This window comes from Equus przewalskii, chromosome 14 (genome assembly GCF_037783145.1).
Source record: "Equus przewalskii isolate Varuska chromosome 14, EquPr2, whole genome shotgun sequence".
In the NCBI taxonomy this organism is placed as follows: Eukaryota; Metazoa; Chordata; class Mammalia; order Perissodactyla; family Equidae; genus Equus; species Equus przewalskii.
This window is the reverse complement of record NC_091844.1, coordinates 23,651,560-23,676,972: the sequence shown is the minus strand read 5'-3', so window position 1 is coordinate 23,676,972 and position 25,413 is coordinate 23,651,560. Positions and strand designations below refer to the sequence as shown.

At 37.1% G+C, this 25,413-nt stretch overlaps 1 protein-coding gene and 1 pseudogene across 9 annotated transcripts in view; one reads left to right on the top strand and one right to left on the bottom strand.

The window, feature by feature from the left end:
* The window catches only part of CTNNA2 (catenin alpha 2), a 1,089,251-nt gene that overhangs the window by 51,330 nt on the left and 1,012,508 nt on the right, over nt 1–25,413 (top strand). The window lies entirely within an intron of this gene.
* On the bottom strand, nt 5,157–24,050 carry LOC103558671 (guanine nucleotide-binding protein subunit alpha-13 pseudogene; annotated as a pseudogene).

The window sequence follows — 25,413 nt, the reverse complement described above, 5'->3', positions numbered from 1 at the left end:
AGGCTGAGTGGTCATTGCTTTTGGGAAGGCCACAGAAGGTGGAGCCAAGGGCTGTGTTCTCCAATACAGCATCCTGGGAAGAAGCCCAAATCATGCAATGACTCATCAGCCCTGAATGGTTAGGCTTTGAGGGACAGTGCAAACTGGAGGCTCCAATCGGAATAGAACAAATGGTTTGAAACTGAGGAGAGAGATGGCATCTGAAAAAAAATCACTGAGGCAGAGAAGACTGGACATTCTTAGAAGATGCCTGTGGACATGGTGGGGCAGAAGGTAGGCATTAAAGACCTTGACCTGAGAGAGGACACCAGATCTTCCTTTTTTCAGACATCACAAAGCACTTACTATAATATTCCATTTACATATGGTAGGTTGGTAAATTCTTATCTCATCCGATAAATTGTAAATGTCTTCATAGTCATGTTTTTGTTTTAGTCTTCTTTGTATCTGTTCCTCCCTTAGCATCATGTCTGGCACATCCTAAGTGCTAAATAAATATTTATTTCATTTATTAAGTAAATATTGAACCCATTTGTATGTAAGTATGGTATATCGACGTTTCTAATATTATACTAAAAAATGCATTTATTTAGTCATTCATATATTTAAAAAAATAACTACTTATATGTGTCTTGGGAATTCTATGGCAAAATTATTGCTTAGTTCACATCTAGAGAAGAAAGCAAACAATAAATGTTAGTATTAGGTGTAACAGTTGTGTTAGGTGTGGTGAGAGGTTGATGCACAGTGCATTATGGGAGCCCTTATGGGAGTAGCTATAGTCTCAGGAAGAGGTTAAGGAGACCATTTTAGCTGAGTGGAAGAATGCGCAGGGGTCTGCCAGGAGTGTCCTGGGGATTGAGAAAAGCTAGGCGAGAACAAATGTAGATAGGAGTCAGATCATAAAAGCATGCCATACCTAAGAATTTGAATTTTATTCTTTGCCTTGAGAAGCACTGAAGGATTTATGGAGTCCAAGTGCATTTCTTTTGTTTTTCACTGCTTTATCCTCTGCCTAATTTTTAATGTGCCATCTCACATATGTGCTTCTAGGAATCTATTAGGTTTTACATTAAACCATCCAGGAATTAATGGAGGCCTTGCTACCACTGCCACAAATATAATTACCAAAGTCACTTAATGGTTGTGTCTGCACTGGATACACTATTTCCCTATTTATTAACTCCTTTAGCAAATTTAAATTCAGTATCAGTTAGGCTTAAACAACATATGTAGGCTGAGACTGGTTTTTTTTAACCTATTAAGATAAAAATAAAACATTATAATTACTTCTCATGCCAAAGCTCTTTCGGAATTGAATGTATTCATATTTATTGTGGGGCTACCTGGGCTATAAATTCTAAAAACACAGTTTATTGCTTTCTAAATTAAAACAGCAGAACTAAAATGTGACTGTGTTTTATAATGACTGGTTAAATTGCAATAATGTCCTCTTGAACACAGTGAATTGAAATCATTATGTGCAGTCCTCATGTGATAAAACATTGTCTTATAATGCTTAGAGAATTTATTCTATATCTTGACTCCTAAATGTGTTAAACTGGGACTTTCATGTGATAGATAAATTTATATGGACATCCATCAATGATATTGCTATTTAAGATTAAGGGCAGAACTGCATGGTTTTCGCAGTTATCATTTGCTCCTGAAATCTAAAGAAAGTTAGATTTACTTGAATGTTCATTGGTATTCTGCAGATTTAATTCTTCGGAAATTTTTAATGAGCTAGAATTATATAAGAAACCTCGATATTTTTGTTTTAAATTACTGCAGATGCATGTCTAAATAGCCCAGACCAGATAGTTGACTATCCTAATCGATTATTTCTTGAAAGGTCTTCAGGAACATAACTATCACTCTCTTCAGTGGATCAATTCAGTATTTTATTCCTCTAGCGGTCAGTGTTCCTTCTGAGGAGATAACTAGTATGTCTTAAGTATTGCTTGTGTAAGGACTTAATATCACAATCCTAGTATCCAGGTACCCAGAAATAATTTTTCCTTTACACACTTCTGGGACATATGATGAGCTACTCTTGTTGGAGACTTTGTAAACATGAAAAAGAATTCCTTACAAATAATTGCTGTTTAAAAATTGTATCATCCAATTTGGATAACAGAATTAAGGACCTGGGTGAAATTTACTGATGGTAACCTCTTGGCTTAGAAGAGTATGACGGTACTTGTCGATCACAGTGGGGAGACTCGAGGCTAGATGTAGGATTCAAACCACTTTTATAAATAGAAAAAGAGATGAGAAATTTTCACAGTAAATTTCATTGGGAGCACGTTCAGGGAAGTACACTTCAGAATGATAATTAGCTATAAATTTATAAAATGAGAATGACTCACTATATAGTTAATAAGTGAAAAAAGATCTAGAGATAATAGTAGACTAAAATTGAATATTAATTAGTCAACTCTTTTCTTTTGCATAAAATGTGTAGATTAAGTGCTATTCAGAATTGTATAGAAAATGAAACAACATAATGCTGCCCTCAAGAGACCGATGAACTAATGAAAAAATAAGTAAAAATAAAAGATCCAAACTTCCAAGTATGTGTGTTGTTCTTATTCATACTCAGAGGTAATTTTCCTGCTGTTGAGTGTCTGTGTGACTAGGTTGAAAGGACTAAGTGTTAAATGATTTTGCACTATTTTATATTGGCACTGATAATAACCCCGTTTGCTTTCTTCTGAGCTATCTCCTTGATGTCTAGCCTGGGAAAATGTGGATCATTAAATCATTAGAAGCACTTGACTTGAAAGGATTATGCACCTTAATATGCTACTTGATTTTTTTTTTTGGCTTAAATTATTTCAACATTTTAGGAGGAATTGGGCCTGCTTTTTATTTCTTCTTTGGAATAGTCAATAATGCATCTCTCACCTTGGAAATTATATCCATCATTCTTCTAGTCACCCGTTTAAACTTTTGGTTTGTGCTTGGCTCCCTCTACCCCCTCACCGTTATCAACATATTCAGTCTGTTCCATAGAATTTTAATTTCAGAACTGCAAAGAAACCTTAGAGGTCGTATGGTTCAGTTATCATCTGAGATATCAGTCCCCTTTACAGGATCTCTGATAAATATCCAGACGGTGTTTCCAATACTTGGAATGACAAGTCACTTGCTAAATCCTTTCAAATCTTCCTTCCTGATATTTTTATCTGTCCCTTTTTTCTCGTCCTTTCAGCTTTTAACCTGGTTTTGATCACTATCATGCCTGGATGTCTGCAAATAGCCTCCTAACTGATCTTTCTCCTCCAATTTTTCTTTCCTAGAATATCTTTACACCACTGTCAGAATAAAATTCCTAAAACACTTTGATCATATTGCTACCTGACTCAGAAACCTGCAGTAATTCCCTGTAGCCTGCGGGATAAAATCGGAACTCGTTAACTTGAAATAATCTGGCCCCGGCATATATTTCTGGGTTTAACTTCAGTTTTTCCAGGTTCCCTGGCCGACCCTTTGAGCTTAGTTGGTCTACTCACTTGTATTAAAATTATAGTGTTCTTTCTTGTTCCAGTGCTGTTGCTGATGCTATTTCCCTTACCTCTTCCTCTTTCACGCCTACTCTCTTATTTCAGTAGCTACTACCCATATTTTATGACCAAAGTCTGCCCTTCTCTTTGGTAACTCACTCCAGACCCCTGGTAGTACACTGATGTTTCCTTTTCTGAACTCCTAGGGTGCCCATTTTCAGCTTCATTCATTTGGTGCTTAATCATGGGCTAACTAGTGACAGTTATGTTGAACTTGTTATGTTATGTTGAACTGTAATCTGTCTTTTGCATTGATGTTTAATTTTTCACATTTTTAAGCTTGGCTTTCTTCCAGATTTATTTTATGAGATGACATGGTGCAGAGCAGATGATTTTCAAACTATTCCCTCAAACCTTAGGGATTCCTGAAAATATGACTGGGGGAGGGGGAGCGAGTACACTGGGACTTGGGGTGGCCAACAGCTTCAACCTGCACATCTCTGCTTTGATTTGTTTTTTATGCTGAGCTTATCATTTGATTACTTTTGAGAAAGCATTGAGACTAAAGATATTTGAAAACTGTGGATGAGGAAGTGAGGATCCTAGACTTGGAATAGACACTGGCTTTTGTGTCTGGTTTTACTCCTTCCTGCCCTGGCTTTAGTTTCCTCATTTTGAAAATTATAAGATCTATATGTTACCTCATAGCCCTTCAACTGTAAAAGTCTCTGACACTAAGAAAATTAGCTTTATTAAAGTAGATGTTTAATTTTTTAAATTTAAAGAAGTTTTTCTGGAAAACATATGTTGATTTAGAAAGTTCCATTACCAAGTTGCTTGCAGTTTTTAGTGCTGTTGTGGCCAGAATGTTTCACATATGGCACATTAATTACAGGATAATTAAATGTGAAAAATGCAAATTATATTTCACTCTTTCCTTTTGATCAGAACATTATATATAGCATTTCTCTGCCTTTTGCTCCTCTATACTTCTTGTAAATGCTTCATTAACATCAACCAGAAATCCTATGTAAACTTTAAAATACTAGGAACATTATCTTCAGAAACCACAAAATTTAAAAGCAAAACAACTGTTGGGTGTACAAGCCACGTGAAAAACGTGAAGACTAAATCTATGTAGACGTATGGAATGCTATTCCTTAGATCCAGCTTTTTTTTGATATCCCTTTCAGAGCAGGAGGCCACAGAAAGATAGGTAACGTGTTTGTTACTGCTATGTGTAAGGCGCACAGGAGATATCTTGCTTGCTTTACTTGTCCTTAACCTCATTCCTCCAAGTATTTAAGGATACCAGTAGTTGGCCCTACAGGAGTATTCAGTTTGAAAAGTGGAAGAACTTAAAGCCTGAAATATACCTAGTCTGAGGTCTGAGGGAAATTACAACTTGACTCAAATCGAAGCTGTAGTTAAACAGATCAAAACCTGTGCTTCAGCAGATATTGGCAGTGGGTAATTCAGCAGGTGTCAGCCACAAACCAAAATCTGCAGTCGGGGGACTAAGATTTCGAAGAAGTTAAACGTCGAATCAAGATTTTTCTAATTCCTGTTTTAAACATCTGTTTTACAAAATGAAACAAAATGAAAACCATTAAAGGAAAGGTATTAGAATAGCAAGTCTTTTGTGCATCACTGAAGCATTAGCTGCTTGAAGTTGTTAGGAAGAATAGTATCTTTCAAATCACGGAAAGCCAGGCAGGTGTTTTCCGTGTTGATAGTACTGTGAAGTGGTGGTATAATGGCTTCTGCCACTGGTCCTGTCCTTTGTAACAGCAACATTCCATCAGGAATTTTTGGATGTCTCTTAAGCAGTGTGGATCCCCTTCAAATTCTAACAAATAATCTTTAATGCTCACCATTTGCACTTTCTCCTCAAGCAAGTCTCTTTTATTTAAGAAGAGAATTATGGAGACCTTGCTGGAAACCTGGTTATTGACAATCATTTAAAAAATGCTCAGGGGGCCTGTAAGGCGATAGGTCAGTCAATCTTCCATGTGCGCTTTGTCAAATTCACTTGAGGAAACAAGGAAACATCGATGTTAGATTCTGGAAGGAAGCATTCAAACCAACATTTCCTTTTTGGTGTTTGACCAACTACATCATATATTTTGAAAGGAATATGTTAAATTTCAAAGTTGTATTTATGAATGCTTTTGGTAAGTCTTCTGGGAAGCAGAAGGCCTTCTTGTGATGAAATGTAATCTGGCTCCCCAAGCTTGACTGTTCTCAAGGAATTTTCTTTTTAAAAGATTGGCGCCTGAGCTAACATCTGTTGCCAATCTTCTTCGTTTTTGTCTTCTTCTCCCCAAAGCCCCCCAGTACATAGTTGTATGTTCTAGTTGTAAGTCATTTTGGCTCTGCTATGTGGGACACCACCTCAGCACGGCTTGATGAGCTGTGCTAGGTCCGCACCCAGGATCCCAACCAGTGAAACCCTGGGCCAACAAAGCGGAGCACGTGAACTTAACCACTCGGTTGTGGGGCTGGCCCATCTCAAGGAAATATTTTTACATATTCACCTAGTTGAAATTATCCGCCCTGGTCATAGGGATTCTGTATGCCTATATCTGCCCATAATGCTGTTATAGCAGAAGGATATTGAAAAACAAAAACCTGATGTTTTCACCATTTCCTGGGCCGTGATGGGTGACCAGATGTCAAATACAATCATCTTGTCTCTATTGCATTGGTTTTAGTTACCTCTTGAAGGAATATGTAGCTTCTCTTGAAATCTACCAGCACCTTTATACCTTTGATCACATTGCTGTAGATAGTTGGGCAGAACACCTCATGCATGCTCCTCAGAGTCCTGCCCATGGATGATCCACTTTGGCTTCAAGAAGGTGGACTTGAGGCTCTTGTCCATGTCCAGCAGTAGAATTTTCACAAACTGCTTCAAATAGGTACAACTTTTCCCGGGACAGACGTTTGTCCGTCTCCTTGGACTTCTGCTGCTGCTTGGCCTTGCCTCTCATCACCACACAGCCGAGTAAGTGTACCGACAGTGTGGACAGAAAGACACTAGGTCCTGATACTTTATTTTTTACTCCAAACCATATTAGCTGCCGTATAGAGTCTGCTTGGAGCGTAGTACAAGAGCATCTGTTTCAGAGTAAAAGATCTGGAATTGAATCCTGTGTCTACAAATGAGGAATCCTGGCCAAATTACTTAATTTTATTGAATCTCAATTTCCTCATTTACAAAATAAAGATAACCATAGCTATCTCCCAGGGTTTCTGTGAACACCAAATGAGAACATTAATCTAAAGTGGTTAGCCCACTGCTTAGCACTTAGATATCTGGACTATGTCACCTCCCTTTTCTTCTCTCTAATTACCTGTTTTTAGACTTATTTATGAATGACTTTGGACTTTTTTTTCCTCAATAATGAACCACTTAAAAGATGAAAGTTTGTCACCATTCAGACTCTGAAAACATTCCCGAACAAGATTCACAATCTGTCAGTAGTGGCAATTTCAATGCTATAAATTACCAGTGAAAAGATATTTAGATGTCTAGTCCCATTTGCTTTGTTAAAAAAATATCAAACATTTTACCTGGGGAAAGGAGAGGAATTTATTACAAAGGGGTAAAGGTGACTTTATGAGGGATGGACATTTTTTCTATTTTTTAAATTTTTCTTGGGGTGGTGGTTCTATCAGTGTATACAGTTTTTAAAACTTAACAAACTAAATATCTGTGCTTTTTATTTATGTTGCTTATACTTCAATTTAGAAAAGAACCCACATTACTTTGTATATTGTTCACAAAGGTTATACTGTCTAACTTTAGTTTGACTCTATGTATGTAAAGAGTCCGGAACAAGAATCTCATCACTTTGCTAGTCAAGGCTCATATGTTTATGGGTTGTTCATAAGACCAGATATTAGTATATCTCAAATTAAATGTATAGGATGTGCCTGCTTATTAATAGATGACATAATTCATTTTTAGTGTTTGCTTTTCTCTTATGCTTGAACCTACAACTTCTGTGGACATTGAGCTTGTTGTAAAATATGTAGATCAATTATTTATAGAGTTTAAATAAAAAGCTTTATGCTTTTAAGTTTGCTATTAAAATAAATTATAGTGTTTCATTCATAAATGAAGAAGATCAGAAATTTCCTTGTTCTCTGAAATGCAGTTACTTTATTGTGTATCATTTAGGAAAGAAATGTCTACTAAAAACTATTAAAGTAGGACTGGCCCCATGGCCAAGGGGTTAAGTCCATGCACTCAGCTTAGGAGGCCGAGGGTTTCACTGGTTTGGATCCTGGGCGCAGCCTGGAACCGCTCATCAAGCCGTGCTGAGGTGGCGTCCCACAGAGCAGAACTAGAATAGACCCACAACTAGAATATACAACTATGTACTGAGGGCTTTGGGGAGAAGAAGAAAAAGAAAAGATTGGCAACAAATGTTAGCTCAGGCGCAAATCTGTAAAAAAGAACTATTAAAGCATAACCGCTGCTTTAACTTAAACTCATTTTACTTAAGTTAGTGAAAATGTGAGTGTACAAGTTTGCAACCATGCTCTTTATGTAGGTTTTCTTGGTTATTTTCCTTTTAATAAGCTTTTATTTGTTTTTATTTTATTTATTTTTTTAGATAAAAGGGGAACTTTATTGACTAATAGATCCATACCACAGAAATGCAAGATTTGTAGCTGTGGAAATGGGGATTCTTCTTTCCTTCTGTGACAGTTCCTGGTGATTGTCACAACACCTGGCACAGAGAAGACAGGCAATTCATATTTGTGGATTGAATGCACAAATTAAGAAGCCTCGGATTCAGTGTCAAGAATTGGAGTGGAGTATGCACTGGCGGATGAAGTATAAACTTGATTCTCAGTCTCAATCTTGAGGCTAGAAGTAAGATCATGACCCCAAATTTTAAAGTCTCAGAGGAAACACAAAACTGGGACCAGAAGAGGAGAAAATATCAGCTAAGCCCTGGGTCACGTTTGGGACATACAACTTGGGAGTTGGGGATGGGTGGGAGAAACAAATCTTAAGATGTGCAGGTTGAAAATTAATTTATGAAGTGGCAGGAACAAAGAACAATCTGGAGAGAGAATCACAGCTCTAAAAGCAAATCAAAACTACTTACAAAAGTAACTTTTATAAAGTCAAGCGCATGCTACCAAGAGAAGAAATACTTCATGTTTTTAATAAGGGAAAATTTTTAAAAGAATTAGTGTTTAAGTGTCATGTTCCAGAGAATTTGCTAAGAAAATTATCAGTCAGCAACAACCCAATCAGATTGGCAATGTTATCATCCCCATTTTATGTGTGAGAAACTGAAATTCAGAGAGGTAAGAAAGATGTCCGAGGTCACATAGTAAGTGGGAGAGCTGAGATGCAACCCCCAGCTCTTTGACTGCAGAGCCCACACACATAAACTCTACACTAAACCTAATGTGTATAAATATGTTTGAAATAAGAACTAAATTCATTAGAAAAACAGATTTATTTTAAACTTATAGGTTACTTGTATATGTATTTGTATGTTACCTCACACCACAACAGTAGGGTTTATAAACCTTCATATTCTATTATTGTTTTAAATCAAATTTAGTCTACTTTGTGCTTCTACCCATCTGGCTGGTAAGAAATTCAGTCTCAGTGCTTTTGGGGTCTCCTCACCACGGTAGCCCCATGAGATCATACAAAATTCCTAAGCTTCTGTCGTGAGGGAAAGCCAGGAAAATTGCCCAGTCTGTACTCCATGATTGTTACCATCTTTACTATTGCTCTTTTGGCTACAGTGATGCTAGTTTAGAATTCTGAAAACTATCATCTCTCTGGTGGGCCCTGAGGCTTCAGACGTAGAATTGGCTTTTACACTCCTCTCCACTCATCTCAGGCTCATCCCTAGAAGCTTTTTCTACCCTCTTAAGGTTCTAGCATTTACAACTGCAAGAGCAGTCTACGTGAAATGCCCAACTTCTCTATCAGCAAAGCAAAGTAAATGCCTCTTATGTTTCCTTGAAGACTTAGACCACTATTTCTGAAATGTTCTTCTCTGTAGCTGAGCAGTAGCTCTTACAGTCTTGACTCAGGCTCAGGCTACTCTTCAGAGTCTTCAATGGTAACCAGATACTAAAGTATTGGGATCTCAAGGGACCTGTGGAAGCATACCCACAGGTGTCTCAATGGAAGACAAAGTAAAATTGAGTCTGTTGGTATATTAAGTCCCAGTGTGTGTGTCCTAGGTGGCAGACAGAGTATGAAGTTGGATTACTTCTACTAAAATCACCTTTCATGCCTGACTCCCCTCTCTCCTGGAATGAACCACCACTTTCCCCTCCTTCCCTTCTCTAAAGAAATTTTATAGTTGAAAACAGTTGGAGGGAGGGCTTCACTTTCCACTGGGTGGAGCTCACAGTGGACAGTTTACCTAGAGCAGCCTCTCCCTGTGTCTGTTCATGCTGGTCTTGAGCCACATTCCCTGGGTCTGTGCCTCCTCTGTCCAAGGCCAAGTCTAGCCTCGGAATCAACGTAGAAACCTTTAAACAGCTCTGTCGTTGATATGTAAAATGTTGACCTGATCAGAAGCTTGTTCTAAATTACTCAGACATTCAGCCACAGCGCTTAACATATTTGAGAATCAAGTAGCCTCAAACTCTGAGACTCTAATCCCTTTTTATCATGGTTAGTGTTTCAGGACCTCAGATAATTTCCATTCTTCTAGCAGTGACTTCTTTCCAAATGTTTTCTTAGGGCAGTAACATTGGATTATAGCAGTATGTAACTTTCAGATGTACATCATAATATATTTTGAATTCTGTGTAGATTACATCATGCTCACCACCCAAAGACTAATTACAATCTATCGCCGCACATGTGCCTAATCACGCCTTTCCCCCTTCCTCCTTCCCCCTCCCCCTCTGGTAACCATCAATCCAATCTCTGTTGCTATGTGTTTGTTTGTCTTGCGTGTAGGTTTTCCATTTTAAGCTTTCTTTAAGCTTGTACGAGTTCATTATTTTCCTCTTTGATCTTCGCGCAGCTCAGTTTAAAATGTTCATGTGAGAACCATAGTTCACTTGCTTAAGGGCTGTGTTTAGATAGTGTTAAGATAGTGTGTTCACCTGGAAGTTCTTATAATTGAACTTCATTGTAGGATTGTTGCTTACCACCCACAAGATTCAAAATGTGTAATGCTTTTTTTCATTCTTTGGAGCAATGATGTATTTTTTGTTTTAGTTTTATTTTTTATTTAGATAAAATTTTCCAGTATTACGTTAGAAGATATTTAATTACATCAAAAGATATTTGGGAATTTTAATAAATACATGTTGATTTTAGCCAACTTTCATAAAAATATAGACTCATGTCAAAGACCTAGTTTTCGTTTAGAAATGTTATTTGAGGTCATTTTGCAATGATATGACAAATTACTGGAAAATAAGTGACATTTGCCCTTTCAAGCTGGAGGATGACTATTACAACATTTCAGCCTTGAAGAAGTTACAGAAATTAAGTGAATTATGCAATATTTTGATTAATTGGAGAATTACCTTTATCCCTTGTAAATAATTTATTGTAGATAGACTAAAAATTATTTTAAAACATTAGTTTGGTGCTTTAAAATAGCATTGACTTTTTCCCATGATTTTGAAATCCGATTAGGTCAGACATATAAAAGTAAGTGGTATTTTAAGGTGTTACCAATTCAATAGTGCTGGCACTGTGCATGTATTTATGATAGTTCTGCTTAATGTAATCACTCTGAGCTGAATATATTTGCTGTTCTGAAAATGGGAGAACCTAAGTTTAGTTCACCCCCTACGTTTTATCCTTTTTATCTGATACTTTAAATAATAACCTTTTATAAATTCATTTGATAAATGAAAATGAAAAATGTTTGAACAGTTTATTTAAACAAAGCTCAGACATCCTAACATTGTCACTGCCTTCAATAAGAAGCATAGTCATTGAGGTGTGAATAGCTACTATGTGGAAATCCTTAGATGGAACAGTGGGCACAGACAGCCCAACATCTGAATGGAAATTGTAAATGAATGAAAGATATCTCAACACTTAGGAGCAATATCTCAGTAGCTCCATAACTAGAAGTGCATATTTCATTACACATTTTGCTTTATAAATTTCTTGTTTCAATATTTTGGCCTTTTTTCTTTCTTTCTTTTCCTTTAGTTCTTTCTCTCTTTTTTTTTTTTTGGTGAGGAAGATTGGCCCTGAGCTAACATCTGTGCTGTCTTCTTGTATTTTGTATGTGGGACACCACCACAGCATAGCTTGATGAGCAGTGTGTAGGTCCATGCCTGGGATCCGACCTGCAAACCCTGGGCTGCTGAAGTGGAGTGCGCAAACTTAACCACTGTGCCACCAGTGGGCTGGCCTCCATTTTAGTCTTTTTTCTATTAGGCTATTTGTCTTTTTCTTTCTGTTTTTTTTCTTTCTGCTTTTTCTCCCTAAATCCCCCCAGTACATAGTTATATATTTTAGTTGTGGGTCCTTCTAGTTGTGGCTTTTTCTTATTAATATGTGTATCTCATTATATTTTCAAGATAATATTTCTTTGTTGTAAAATGTTCAAATGTTTTCTCTCAGTGCATAGCCTGCCAACTTATTATTTAATGGGGTCTTTTGACACTTTTAAGATAGTTAATTTATCACTGTTTTAACTTACATTTTATTGGTTTCTTTTTTAGGGGAGGGCATCTTGTTTAGGAATGCTTTTCTAGTCTTAAAGACAGAAAACTATTCTCCTATATTTTCTTCTTAAAGTCTAAAAATTTTCATTCTGTAATCAAATCTATCATTCATCTAGAATATATGTTTTATGTAGGAGTCAGGTAGGAAACTATTTTTTTCATTGTATGGATAACCAATTGCCCCAGTAGCATCTGCAGTCTGTCTTCTCCCAGCTCATCTGCCATCCACCCTCTGCCTGACATTGACTTTCCATATAGCACATGTCTGTTCCTGGGCTCTCTGTTCTTTCTTGGTCTCTTTGACAGTCTCTGAGTCAGTACCTTTTGTCTTAATTGCCAATTTATATTAAGCCTTAATATCTAGCTAGGTAGATATTGTATCTAGTCTTCCCACCTGGTGCATATTTTCCTTCCTTTCAGTCTTTTTGTGTTGTAAATGTGCCCTGCTTTTTACCTTGCTCTTAGAATTCTGTTCCTTTTGTAATCTGGTACCAGGTCAGGATCTAAGCCGTATGTAGTAATGCTGGTATGTCCTCAGGTGCTGGGTCTCCCTCATGGCCACAGAGGTTCACTACTCTCTCAAGGTCTCATCAAAGATTTAATCCTGTGTTTAAAGGTGCTTACAGGGCCCATTAGACATCTGAACTCCTCCACCAGTGGAACGGTATAATATAATCTTTCCTCACTCCTCCCTTTGTCATTCAAATTAAATATTTCTAATGCCTGGACTTTTAAAATAGAAACCTATTTGTGTTGGGTGAAGTGAGGACAATATGGTTTAAGTTCCAAATCTTGGGTTGTTCACAGCACAAAGGAAGGATATTTCTTTCGAACAAAGTTGCCACAAGCTTCTGAGCCATGTGACGCTGAAAACAGAAAATGTAATAGCAAATGCTCTGCTCAGAACTTACCACTATTTCAGGAAAGGCAAGCAGTCTGAACTGGGCCTTTGGTCAAAAGATGCCCGTCAGAGCAACCCCGTCTCCTGATCAGATTTTGGAAACCCAGGTTTTTTAGGATCTGCTTCTTGATGTTAAAGATGGAGTAATTTCAGAAATCCACCAGTTCCTCTGTCACCTTTTTCTAGATACTCATGAAATATCTTTATTTTATCTTTGAGTTTATCAAATCCCATTATCCAGAGCTCTGCCTGGTTCCCAGGAGTCATTAAATAAAGGTATGTTGAAAAAGTCAAAGGGACGTGGGATGGAGGACATCTAAGTGACAAAAATTAGGCAGAACTGAAAATAGTTTCACCCTCCTACCTCTAGAGGGAGAAAAATACCACCATGAAAATGGAGTTTTATACATAACCACTTTGGCAATTTCCCAGTAATGTTACTTTTAGCATGCACATCTGATTTAATTGTTAGCCACTGTTACTCTCATAGAAGCGGTGCACTTAGAAACTGGTGTTTGGATTTGCAAGGATGCCAGAGGGATTGAACACTGGCAGCTGTGAAATATCTTCCATACTAGTTCAATAGAATCTTAACAGGCAGTGAATTTAGCAATAATTTCAATGTTTCAAGGAAGCTTGTGGCAGCTGTAGTTTTACATAGCATACACTTATTAGGATCAACTAAAGGAATAGTCTTCTTCATGTTTGTCTGAAATTTTGTAAGTGCAGCATGGTGATACTTAGGATATTATGGTGATCACAAGTTTAGAATTGACCACAAACACCTATGCCTTTGAATACTTTCTAAAGAGAATTAATTTGTTTAGTAATGCAGGTTGGTTAATGGCTTCTTTATAGTCCTTGTTGGTGAAAACTCTGGAAAAAATTCACTGGTTGAAATTGTCTCCATTATCCACTGCCTCATTACCTGCTCTTAGTATTATCGCTTGCTTAATGAATGGAATCAAGGCAAGGTTGTCTGGAAATTCATATTGAGGAAGCAGAAATTTAATTCAAATTCTGATGTGTGTCTGTACTATCAAAGAATTTGTTAGGTAGAATAATGGTCCCTCAAAGTTGTCTATAATCTGATCCCCAAAATCTGTGAATATGTTCTCTTACATGGCATAGGAGACTTTGCAGATGTGAATAAGGTTAGGGACCATGAATTGAGGAGATAATCCTGAATTATATGGGTGGGTCCAATCTAATTATGTGAGTCCTTAAAAGTAGAGAACTTTTCCTGATTGTCCTCAGAGAGAGATGTAATGATAGAAGAAGGGTCAAAGAGATGCAATGTGAAAAAGACTCCACCTGCCAGTTCTGGCTTTGAAAATGGAGGAAAGGCCATGAGCCAAGGAATGCTGTGGCTTCTAAAAGCCGGGAACAGCCTCAGCTGAAAGCCAGCAAGAAAATGCAGACAGGTCGACAACTTCTAGGAAGTGAATTAGGGCAGCAACCCAAATGAGCAAGGAGACGGCTTCCCCCTAGAGCCTCTGGAAAGGATGCAACTCTGCTGACACCTTGATTTTTGTCTGTTGAGACTCATGTTGGACTTCTGACCTACAGCACTTTAAGGTTATAGATTTGTGTTGCTTAACCCACTGAATTTGTGAGAATCTGTTGTAGCCGTGATAGAAAACTAAGATACAGGATAACTGATTTTTTTCCGTTCAAATGGTCATGGATACAACGGAGAAATACAATAAAATTTATGAAGACAACTGGTTCTTAAGTAAGAGATTTTTCATATTTGAAAAAAACCAAATGTTGGCTGACCTATGTAATCTGAACTAGATAATCTTTTTCCTAGAGTGTATTTCCTGATGAATGGGTTATACTGAAAATTGCTACCTTGTATATAAGTATGAGGAAAAAAACCAGAATCCTTGATTCAAATCAAAATTCATGTAAAGCTTTGAGTTTTGGTTTGGAGTGGCTTGATTTTACCACCAGGTTTCCTTTTCTGTCAAAAAAGAGCTGTTTTTAACTTACTTCTCAAAAATGTTAGTTGGTTGACTTCTTGATAGCCACTCTAAAAAGCAAACTGCTGTTAGGATTGCCTCACATTATGCCCTAGATGAATGTCTCTTGGCTGAACTTTCATGCGCAAATTAACTCGCTCCATAATCTTCTTGTTAAATACTCCTCTTGGAGGTGTACTTCAGAGAAGGATCACACATCCAGCCCTGTGGTTATTTCTAACTTGCTGTTGCTGAAGACAAATCCAAAAAAAGGAATGTTAGTCTCTGCCGTGACTTTGATTTTGCTAGATTTTGGAGTTTATGATTTTTCTCAAAGATAAAAAAGACAGGGAGTGCAAGTCCATGGGTTGACAAGTTCTTTGCCCTCTCCCATTAAACCTGATAGTGACTAGCCATTTCTGTACAAAAACTTCTTACTAAATGTTCAGGAGCCTGTTCAGGTTACTGTTGTGTAGTATACCTCTTCATTATCAGTAATTGGAAGAGAAGGCAGATGGAGAAATGGAATAGAAGGCATGCCTATGAAACCGAAAAGGAACCAGTGGAGTGATCACTTTTATCATTTACTAAATTATTCTCCTAGCAAAAAGCACATGGTAGTTCAAATGGATTTATTATCTTATTCTAAATTTTATACTAAATTAACTTTCATGTTTTGTTTCTTTCATAATCTAAGCCGTTGTTATTTAGAGAATTGCAGACAGTATGGTGTCTCTACTTTGGTGTGAAATTACAGAATTAAAAAATTTATGAGAATGAAGATATATAGCTGAATGTGTCAACATGATAACCAAATTAAGGGAAATAACATAGACTATAAGCAAACCTTGTCACCTACGTTACAACCTAGGAGTGGTTAAGAATGTAGGCTGACCCTGCTTGCCTCTTACTGGCTACTTAGTATTGGGAAACTTTTTAAGCTTTAGAGCACGTCAGTTTTCTCATGTGTAAAATAGAGATTATAATTGTACTTACTTAGCTTTGTCATGAGCATTGAATGTGATAATGTGTAAAGTAATTAAAACATTGCCAGGCACAGGATAAATGCTCAACAAATGTTTGCTATTATTATTTTAATTTTTAATTATAAGTATTTTCAAACATACACAAAATAGTGTGGTTTTATGACTAGCTGGTTCTTTTTTTAAAACTAACTACCATACATCCTTCACCCAGCTGATAGAATTATACACACTTTGCCAGTTTTTAAATGTCTCCGTTTTTTGGTCTCTTACTTTTTTTCTGAATAGTTTAAAGCATATCATTTCACTTCTACATGGTACTGTGTGCATCTCTTAAAAATATCGAATATGGGCTTTAAAAGAAAAAACTTATTATTTCACTTAACAAAATTAAAAATAGCGTCTTGGTTGTGTCTAATACTCAAACCACAATTAGATTTTCCAATTTGCTTTACAAAATGTTTTTTTGTGTTTGTTTATTTGAATCAGAATCCAAACAATTTCCACATACAGTTGTTGTGATGTCTCCTAGGCCTTTCTCCCTTTCTTTCTGTCTCTTTTTAAGGTCAGGTCTTTTGAGGTATAATTTATGTTTAATAAATTTTACTTCTTTTAGATGTGCAGTCTTAGAGATTTTGACAGGTGTGTACAGGTGTATGACCTCCACTATGATCAAGAAGTTCTCTCATCCTCTTTTTAGTCTATTCCCACCCCATTACTGTAGCTCCTTGCAGCAAGTGATCTTTTTTGCTGTCCCTATAGTTTTTGTTTTCTAGAATATCATATAAGTGAAATCATGCAGTATGTATAGCCTTTGAGTCTAGCTTCTTCCACTTAGCATGATTATTTTAAAATTCTCCACGTTGTTGCCCTTATCAGTAGCTTGTTCCTTTTTCACTGCTGACCATCATTCCATCATATGGATGTTGCCACAATTTGTATATCCAGTCACAATTTGGTGGATATTTGGGATGTTTTGTCATTTGGAGTTTTTTTGGGTAGTTATGAATAAATCTGATATAAACATTCACGTATAGGTTTTTGTGTGAAATGACATTTCTTTTGGGTAAACATCTATGAGTATTTACCTAGGTTTGCTGAGTCATGTGGTAAGTGTATGTTTAGCTTTATACAAAACCATGAACTGTTTTCCAAAGTGGCTATACCATTTTGCATTTCCCAAAGCAATATACAAGAATTCCAGTTGCTCCACACCTTTGTCAGCACTTGTTATTTTCAGTACTTTTTAAAATTACTTAACCCTTCAAAAAGGTATAGAGACTCATCTCACTGTAGTTTTAATTTGAATTTCCTAATTTCTAATGACTTTGAGAATCTTTAAATGTATTGTTTTTCTTTTTTAGTCATGACCAGCCTCTCTCCCACACATTTTTTCCTATTGCATTGACGGATTGAGGAAACGAAAAATGTCTCGTTTTTTTTTCTTCATTTTGCTGTTTAACTTGATCCCCAGTCCTTCATCATTCCTATAAGCTGGAAATTAGCTTGTAAAACTTGATTTGATTTCAAGTTTATTCTTTTGATGAAATGCTTCTTAGGCTATCTCTTTCACATTGCATCACTTCAGGGGGCACATAACTTCTGATTGAGTGTTATCCCTCCATTGTAAAATTGCCCATCACCTTTTCATCTAATGGTTTCATCCATTTATCTTTTCCTGAATTAGTTATCTAACTGGATGTTACAAAATAGTTATATATTCTAATTTTCCACTTCCTCTGGATTTATCAGTTGAATTTCTTCTGTAAAGGAAGACTTTTCCTCATTTATAAGGGCTACCTGGTGACCCTAAAGTAGGGTTTATATACAAAAGTTGGAAGTGCTAACTTTTAGAGGAAGGAGCTAGTTTCCTTGAAATTTCCAGTGATAATGGGTGATGGGAGTGAGAGTAAATTTTTTCTTTCTTATTGTCGTCTTTCTCTGTGTCATTATGAATTCATGGGTTTTATACATTCAGTATGTTTCAGTCGATTTCAGTGATTCCTGTGTAGTTCAAATTCAGTCTGTATTAATGTGATAAAAAGGAAAAGCAAAGTGTGGAAGTAAGTAGATTTTCATATGTACTTGAATATGGTTTCTGAACATTGTTTTCTGGTTCTTTGGTGTGTCTGTGTATGCACCTATCTCACATTCATAAAATTATGTAGCTCCAGAAAAAGAAAGATAACCTGGTGGTATTTCATGGGAGTTGATATAAATTAATAAATTAGGAAGTATGGATATTATTATGATAATGTGTTTCTTTCCAAGAACATGTCATTTCTTTCAAGTCTTTCGAATCTATTTTTGGATCTTTCAGTTATATTTAAATATTTTCTCATTTAACTTTTCACATTACTGTGTAGTTTATCATTTTGTTGCTATTGTAAGTCATGCCTTTTGTTCCATTAGATTCTAAAATGTATATTTTTTTTTTATTTTTTTATTTTTTGTGGAAGATTAGCCCTGAGCTAGCATCCGCCGCCAATCCTCCCCCTCCTGCTGAGGAACACCGGCCCTCAGCCAACATCCGTGCCCATCCCCCTCCACCCCATATGTGGGACGCCTGCTGCAGCATGGCCCGCCAGGTGGTGCCATGTCCGCACCTGGGATCGAACCGGGAGACCCCAGCCCACCAAAGCAGAACGTGCGATCCAACTGCTGTGCCACCAGGCCGGCCCCTAAAATCTATATTTTTGAGTGTAGTTTGTATGTATGAAGGCTATTATTTTCTGCATGTTAATTTATTAATTTGCTGTTTTACTTTTATCTCTTGTTTCAGTAGTTTTCCAGCTGATTTTCTTGGTTTTCAAGATATTTATTTGCATTGAGAGATAATCCTGCATCTTCTTTTCTAATTCTCATGTCTCCAATAGCTTTGTCTTAACTCTGTTGTGTAACACTTCCAAGACAATGTGAAATAAATAGTGGTGGCAATAGTGGGCATGCTTTTCATATTCCTGAGTTTACGGTCAATACTTCTGACCTTTTCTGTTAAGTAAGACTTGGCTTTTATTGTTACTTTACTCTTAATATATAAAGAATGGTAGCATGGGATTGGTTTAACAGATGGTTCTCTGTCTCAGAGCTGGCCAGCAACTGCTCATGACATTTTAGTGAGAAAACTCATCAGGGATGTGATTTCTTCCTTTCCAGTTCCCGGGCCAGCAGAGTGTACCTGTGCAGTGGGAGATATCTACCTCCTCTGGCTTTCACCCTGCTCTGGTTGTGTCTGCATCTCACCCCACCCTCTACTCTGCCAAGCAACATGGCCAAACGGACATTAGGAGTCAGTCCTCACTTTCCCCTCCTGGTTCTCAGCCTGGATTCTGGTTCTCTTTCCGTAAAAGAGACTCAGAAAATAGTGTATTTAAGTACATTTGTGACCTAAAACTCATTGAAAACCAAAAACATTAGTTTTAGAGTGAAAGGAACCCCTGGAGAGAAATGGAACTCCTGAGGTGACTGTCGCCCTTCAGCATCCTGTGCACCCACTTTGTCACTGGCTGTCTGCATAGGGTGCTGAGGACTCTGTAGCCCTCCTCACGTCACTGCCTCCTCCGCTTCTCTGCTGTGTAGCAAACCTTCCGATATTATCCAACTGCCAAGAGGGTAGCATCTTTTGATTATTTTCTGTCAAAAATGTCACCTCTAACCCAGGCCTCCCTTCTTATTTATTATTGTCCGTGCTGTCAGCTTTGTGGTCAGATGTGTTTTGGAGTCCAGTTCACTACTTCTTATTCCCCTATTTGGCCGCTGGCAAGTTCCCTACTTTTTAACGGCATAACAGCATTTTATCCCTTATGTTCATTGTTTATAGTTTTTCTTTTCCACAAAGCCTTCCTCTTTTTAGTTGTTTAAGGTTGTTTTTTCTTTTTAGCACTTTTCTTTTTTGTTTTTCATTTGTGTTTAACTTCACTTGAACAAGCCTTCATTATCTTGTTCCTCATCTTTTATAATTCACTTCATACCACTAAATTCTTTAAGAGCAGATCTTTAGCTTTGGGTTGAGCTTTCTATTTTTAGCTGAAGATGTATTTGTATTTATTTTAGCATTTTTATGTTTAATTGTACATAAAATATGTCTTGAGTTCCTGTTTTTCTCAAGTGTCTTACAACTAAATGAAATCTTTGAAGTTGATAGTCCTTCCCAGAACCTGATAAAAGCATAGCCTCTTATAGAATAGAAAAAACTGTTTTCTGATAGGTATATGGATTGTATGTAATAAGTAATTGTACAGAAAATGAATTGAGAAAAATGTTGGGTAACTACCATGAGAGGAAAAGAGATGAGAAGCACCATCCGTTCAACAAATATTTAGAGTTTCCTGTACATAAGGAACACTCTGAATGTACAAGACTTAAAGACTCTTGGAGCAGTAGTAGAGTGAAGATTGACACACAAAATAGTGGAAACAGTGTTGGTACTTATCTAGTACTATACTTAGATACGTATCTAATTACCATATGGAAGGTACAGAGAATAATCTGTATGGTCAGGTGGATATGAGATCTTTCAGCCATTGATGATTCAGGTAAATTAATGAAGGGGTGACAAATTGAGAGAAGTAATAGTACTTTCCTCATAGTGTATTGGAGGGCTAAACGAGCAATGAGTGAAAGGGATCAGCCAAGTGCTAGCACTTAGTAAATGCTCCATGAATGTTAGCCATTGGTGTTAGCAGTGAGCAATGGGTTTGAAGTAATCCTAGTTTTATAACTTTAACTGTACACTTTAAACTGTTGGCTGAGAGGGATGACGTTCTGTCCTGAAGATTAAGGAATCTGAGCAGGACACGTGGCCGAGCCTCCAGCAAGCCTAGGCTTTTCTCTGGAAGTAGTTTTGGGGTCTGTGCCGCTGCTTGGAAAGATGATTAGAGAGTGAGAGTTCTGCATAATAAAATAGATGTTCTAATAATTTTAGCCTGCAAAAAATTATTTATCTTTTTTATTTTAAAGGAAATAATTGCTAAGTTTTCCTCATAACAATACTCATTGGCTTATAAATTAAAAGTGTGTGTTTTGTTTCCTAAATCTTTGTATATTCCGTAAAATGGTCTGAATTGTTTCCACTGACTGTCCATTTTTTTCCATACTGAAGTTCATTGACCTCCATTGCTATTTAGAAGATAGGAGACATATTGCTGTGAAGAACTGTTTCTTAAAGACTTTCCCTAGACAAGGCTTACTCAAGAAAATGAAAAGTTGGGGACTAGACTCAATATTATGAAGCAGGAAATGAAATATGTGCTACATAGCACTCTTATTGATCAAGGAAGGAATGATCGTCCTGAGTCTTGGTTGTTTTTCTGGGGCAATTTCCAGATTTTTTCTTCCCTGAGACACTAGTTTACTCCTAGAGTGTCAGGAAGGAGTGGAAACTGAGCAATGCCTATTGAAGGCTGAAATCAAATTGACAAAGTTCACGGTCTCATGGAGCTGCAGGTGTATTCTAACTTCTCTCTAGGAATTTGAGGACTGATCTTGGCAAGAACAAAAAATGTGTTCAGTCTTCCAGTTTAATTAGAGAGCAAAGCTTAGAACTCCCTCTTGTAGATATACACGAAGTAAGTATTTTCACTATAGATGATGCTTTGCGTTCTATAATTGTTTCTAGGATGTCTGACTGCTTAACTCTTTAGACCGCACCCCCCCCCCCCATGGTTATTGTTTATTACCAGATGGCGCATTCCAGCATTCCAGTATTTCTTTTAAGTTTGACTGCAAGGGAATAAAAAGGGAAAGGTTTCTTTAAATCCTAGTCAAAACAGGTTTAATTTGTTACACCTGCTGTAAGTGCTCCTTTGAGGAGGCTTGTGAGCTTTTCTCCCATAGACTTTGTTAAAACATATGTTTAATCACACTATGCTGGTCCATATTTTGCAAACATACACATATATAAATGTGTATATGAAAGGACTTCTTTTTTGGTTCCCACGTTTTTTGTAGTACTTCTCAGCGAGTGAAAAGATTTTTATATTTTCAAACAGTTCTTCAGCCTGTTCTTATTTCTTTAAATATGGTGAAAGCCTTTTGCAGTTTAGCTTATTGAATGTCTTCAGATATTCAGGAGCCATTTGATATTTCCTAACTGATGGGGTGATGCTTAAGATCAATATTGATAGGGAGAACTCTGCATGCCAAAGGAATGACTGGGTGGCAAAGTAGCCTTCCTTTTTTTTTTTTTTTTAAAGATTTTATTTTTTTCCTTTTTCTCCCCAAAGCCCCCTGGTGCATAGTTGTATATTCTTCGTTGTGGGTCCTTCTAGTTGTGGCATGTGGGACGCTGCCTCAGCGTGGTTTGATGAGCAGTGCCATGTCCACGCCCAGGATTCGAACCAACGAAACACTGGGCCGCCTGCAGCGGAGTGCGCAAACTTAACCACTCGGCCACGGGGCCAGCCCCCAAAGTAGCCTTCCTTTATTCTTTTCTATGATTTTCTCAATTTGAGCTATTTCCATAAATACATTACACTTATATTTTAAAACTTATGCTTTTGTCCTTTTAAAAAAACCCAATGTTATATTTGCTTTTTCAGGACAAGACCTTTCCTATGACTGATAGAGACATGTTCCTCTGAAATATGTGACCCTTTTACTTTTTTCTCCATATAAGATAACTAGAGCTGCAGTAAACGTTATTGTCTTGCAATATTGGTAATTCACTTTTTTAAACTTTATCAGATGAGGGAGAAAGCTGCACTCTATCTGAAACATACATGGAAAATGAGATATTATCTAAACCTTTTAACATACAAAAATAGCTTGCCTTAATTTTTGGTCATTTCCGATGAAAGTGACTCTTCCTCAGTAATCAGTTTTACCATTTTGTCTTGCTCTAAGCACAAGGACTGAATGTAATGTGCTGTTTTCTCTCCTGTTCCTCCTCTGTTCTCTTATAGTACATTTATATTGCTTTAGGAGACATGGGACATGTATTTATGTTGGTGTATAAATTCAAAAGTTCAGCATAAAAATTGAATGTAAGTTAATAACCAAGGTTTTTATTATTTATAAAAAAGCAAACTATTAAAAATTCTACCGTCAATAAATATGATAATTTGAATTTTTCCTGTGAAATTTTGATTTGAATTACCTGGTATTGGATCATTTAATGTAGTTTTCTGGTTTGTAGTAGAACGCTTTTTGGGAATGACTGGATCAAATGAGACAATTTATATGAAAGTGGATTGTCGATAGAATGTACTTATAAATGTGATTTTGTGTTATTTTTAACCTTGACTTAGAAAAACAGATTGAAACAAGTGGTGTGATGGAATGTTTCTACTTTAATGCGTTATCACCCCTAATGACATGGTTGACTATATATTAGACATGTTCATGGAGAAAGACTCATCCTGCGGGGGGCAAAACAGCAGAGTGTGTCATAATACTCATCTTTAATTATCTAAACTTCACATTGTTGTGTTGCTTTGTATACAAAAATATTCCAGTGACATTTTTTTATAATGAGTCCCTTCCCATCAAATTCATAGAAAAAACTGCTACTGATTGGTTGTCTGGGGATCAGGTTTCTATTTTATTTTAGCTTTGCCAATCTTTCTGAGCCTAAAAACCAACGGTTCTGAGGGGATATTGGTCCCCTATAAAGTCTTATATTTTGAGAGAGAGAGAAACAGAAAGAGAGAGAGGGAGAGAAAGTACTGGTGTTGCTTTATGAAAACCAATCTGCATTTTGTCTATGAGGGGCCTGGTCTTACAGTATGTTCTTAAAGAAGGTGCTTTGCTTTATTGGTTGTTTCTTTTGATATTGACCAACTTACTTTGTTTTCTTTTACTTCCTTTTTATTTTTTTTCTTCAAGGGTGGTCATTAGAGCTGGTTTTAATCTACTTTTTCTCTGGATTAGAAAGTTAAATCTTCTCACTTTCTTCCTCAACTCACTTGCTCTCACTCTCTTTTCTGCTCTCCCTCTGAAGGGTGTCAATGGATGAGATGCTTTTTGCAGTGGTACCAGATGAACAGCTGGTCATGTGCATGGGAAAATTCCTGTTTTTGTTGGTTTTTAGCGAGACTGTTTTCAGATTGGAGTTTTGTTTTTGTTTTCGTTTTTTACTTTGTTTAATTTGTCCTAATCTTGTTCCAAGTTCAAAATAATAGCACCCCACAGACACACACACCACAGATTCTTGCCTTTAAAAGTCAAAATTCTTGGGCCAGCCCCAGTGGCCTAGTGGTTGAGTTTGGCGTGCTCCACTTTGGTGACCAAGGTTTGGTTCCTGGGTGCAGACCTACACTACTTGTCTGTCAGTGGCCATGCTGTGGTGGTGGCTCACATAAAAAAAGAGGAAGATTGGCAGTGGATGTTAGCTTAGGGCAAATGTTCCTCAGTTTGAAAAAAAAAAAAGAGGCTCAAAAATCTTTTGCAATGCTGTGTTAACTTTTGTATGAATCCAAAGAAAAGTTTTTAGCTCTTGCAGCAAAAAAGAAAATAATCAGTGATTGTTTCATGACACTCAGATTATCTGATTCTGCATCTAACTCATTTTTCTACCTGCGCAAGTCCTTTCTGAGCCTCCTTTTTGATTTTCAAGTAGAATTGATGCCTAAAGGGTCTTTTTCTAAGGGACCTCTCAGAGGTAAATTCAGAGATGTGTTCAGCCCAGCAAGTATTTATTTAGAATTTACATAGTATCCTCAGAATTATATTAGGATTTGGGGAAGCCAAACTGCATAGTTTCCGTCTTTAAAGGAGATTATGGCCCATCTGAGCAAAGGAAGTAAACACAGGAATAGTTTGACAAGATGGAATTATATTTTTTCACCTTTGTGTCAAATCCTCAACAAGGCAGTCTAATTCCAGTTTAATTTCAGTCTGTCAGAGCTCTCCCAAATTCATTTTCTCCTGTGCCTTGCCTGGACATCATGGTTGAATGTCTCCAGTGAACACTCACCAGCACTTCAATTCCGCTGTCACCTTTTTCAGGGTAGCTCACTTGGATGTTCCTCAACCCTGCGACAACACAGCCTTTCTCTTGACCTTCTCCTGAACCGGGGATAAATTGCTACAGTTAAAGAACGTGGTGGGCACAGCTGGGACACTGTTGTAGAACATAAGGAGCGGTCTTCAGTTAACACCGAACTATCAGTGCTAGACTTTGCTCACTTTCAGAATCCTCAAGTACAGCATGGCACTCTGATCAAAGCCTTCTTTATTTGCAGCAGTTGCAGTGTGTCTTCACTCTCATTGCCCAGGCTTTTCTCCCTCAATCACATCTCTAGGCTGATCGTTTTCTCACCCTATCTTCCTGCTCTTGGTTTCTCTTCCTTCTCTAGCCCCTATTGACCCTCTCTGGTGTTTTCGTGGAATTGCTGACTCACCATCTTCCCCACGTC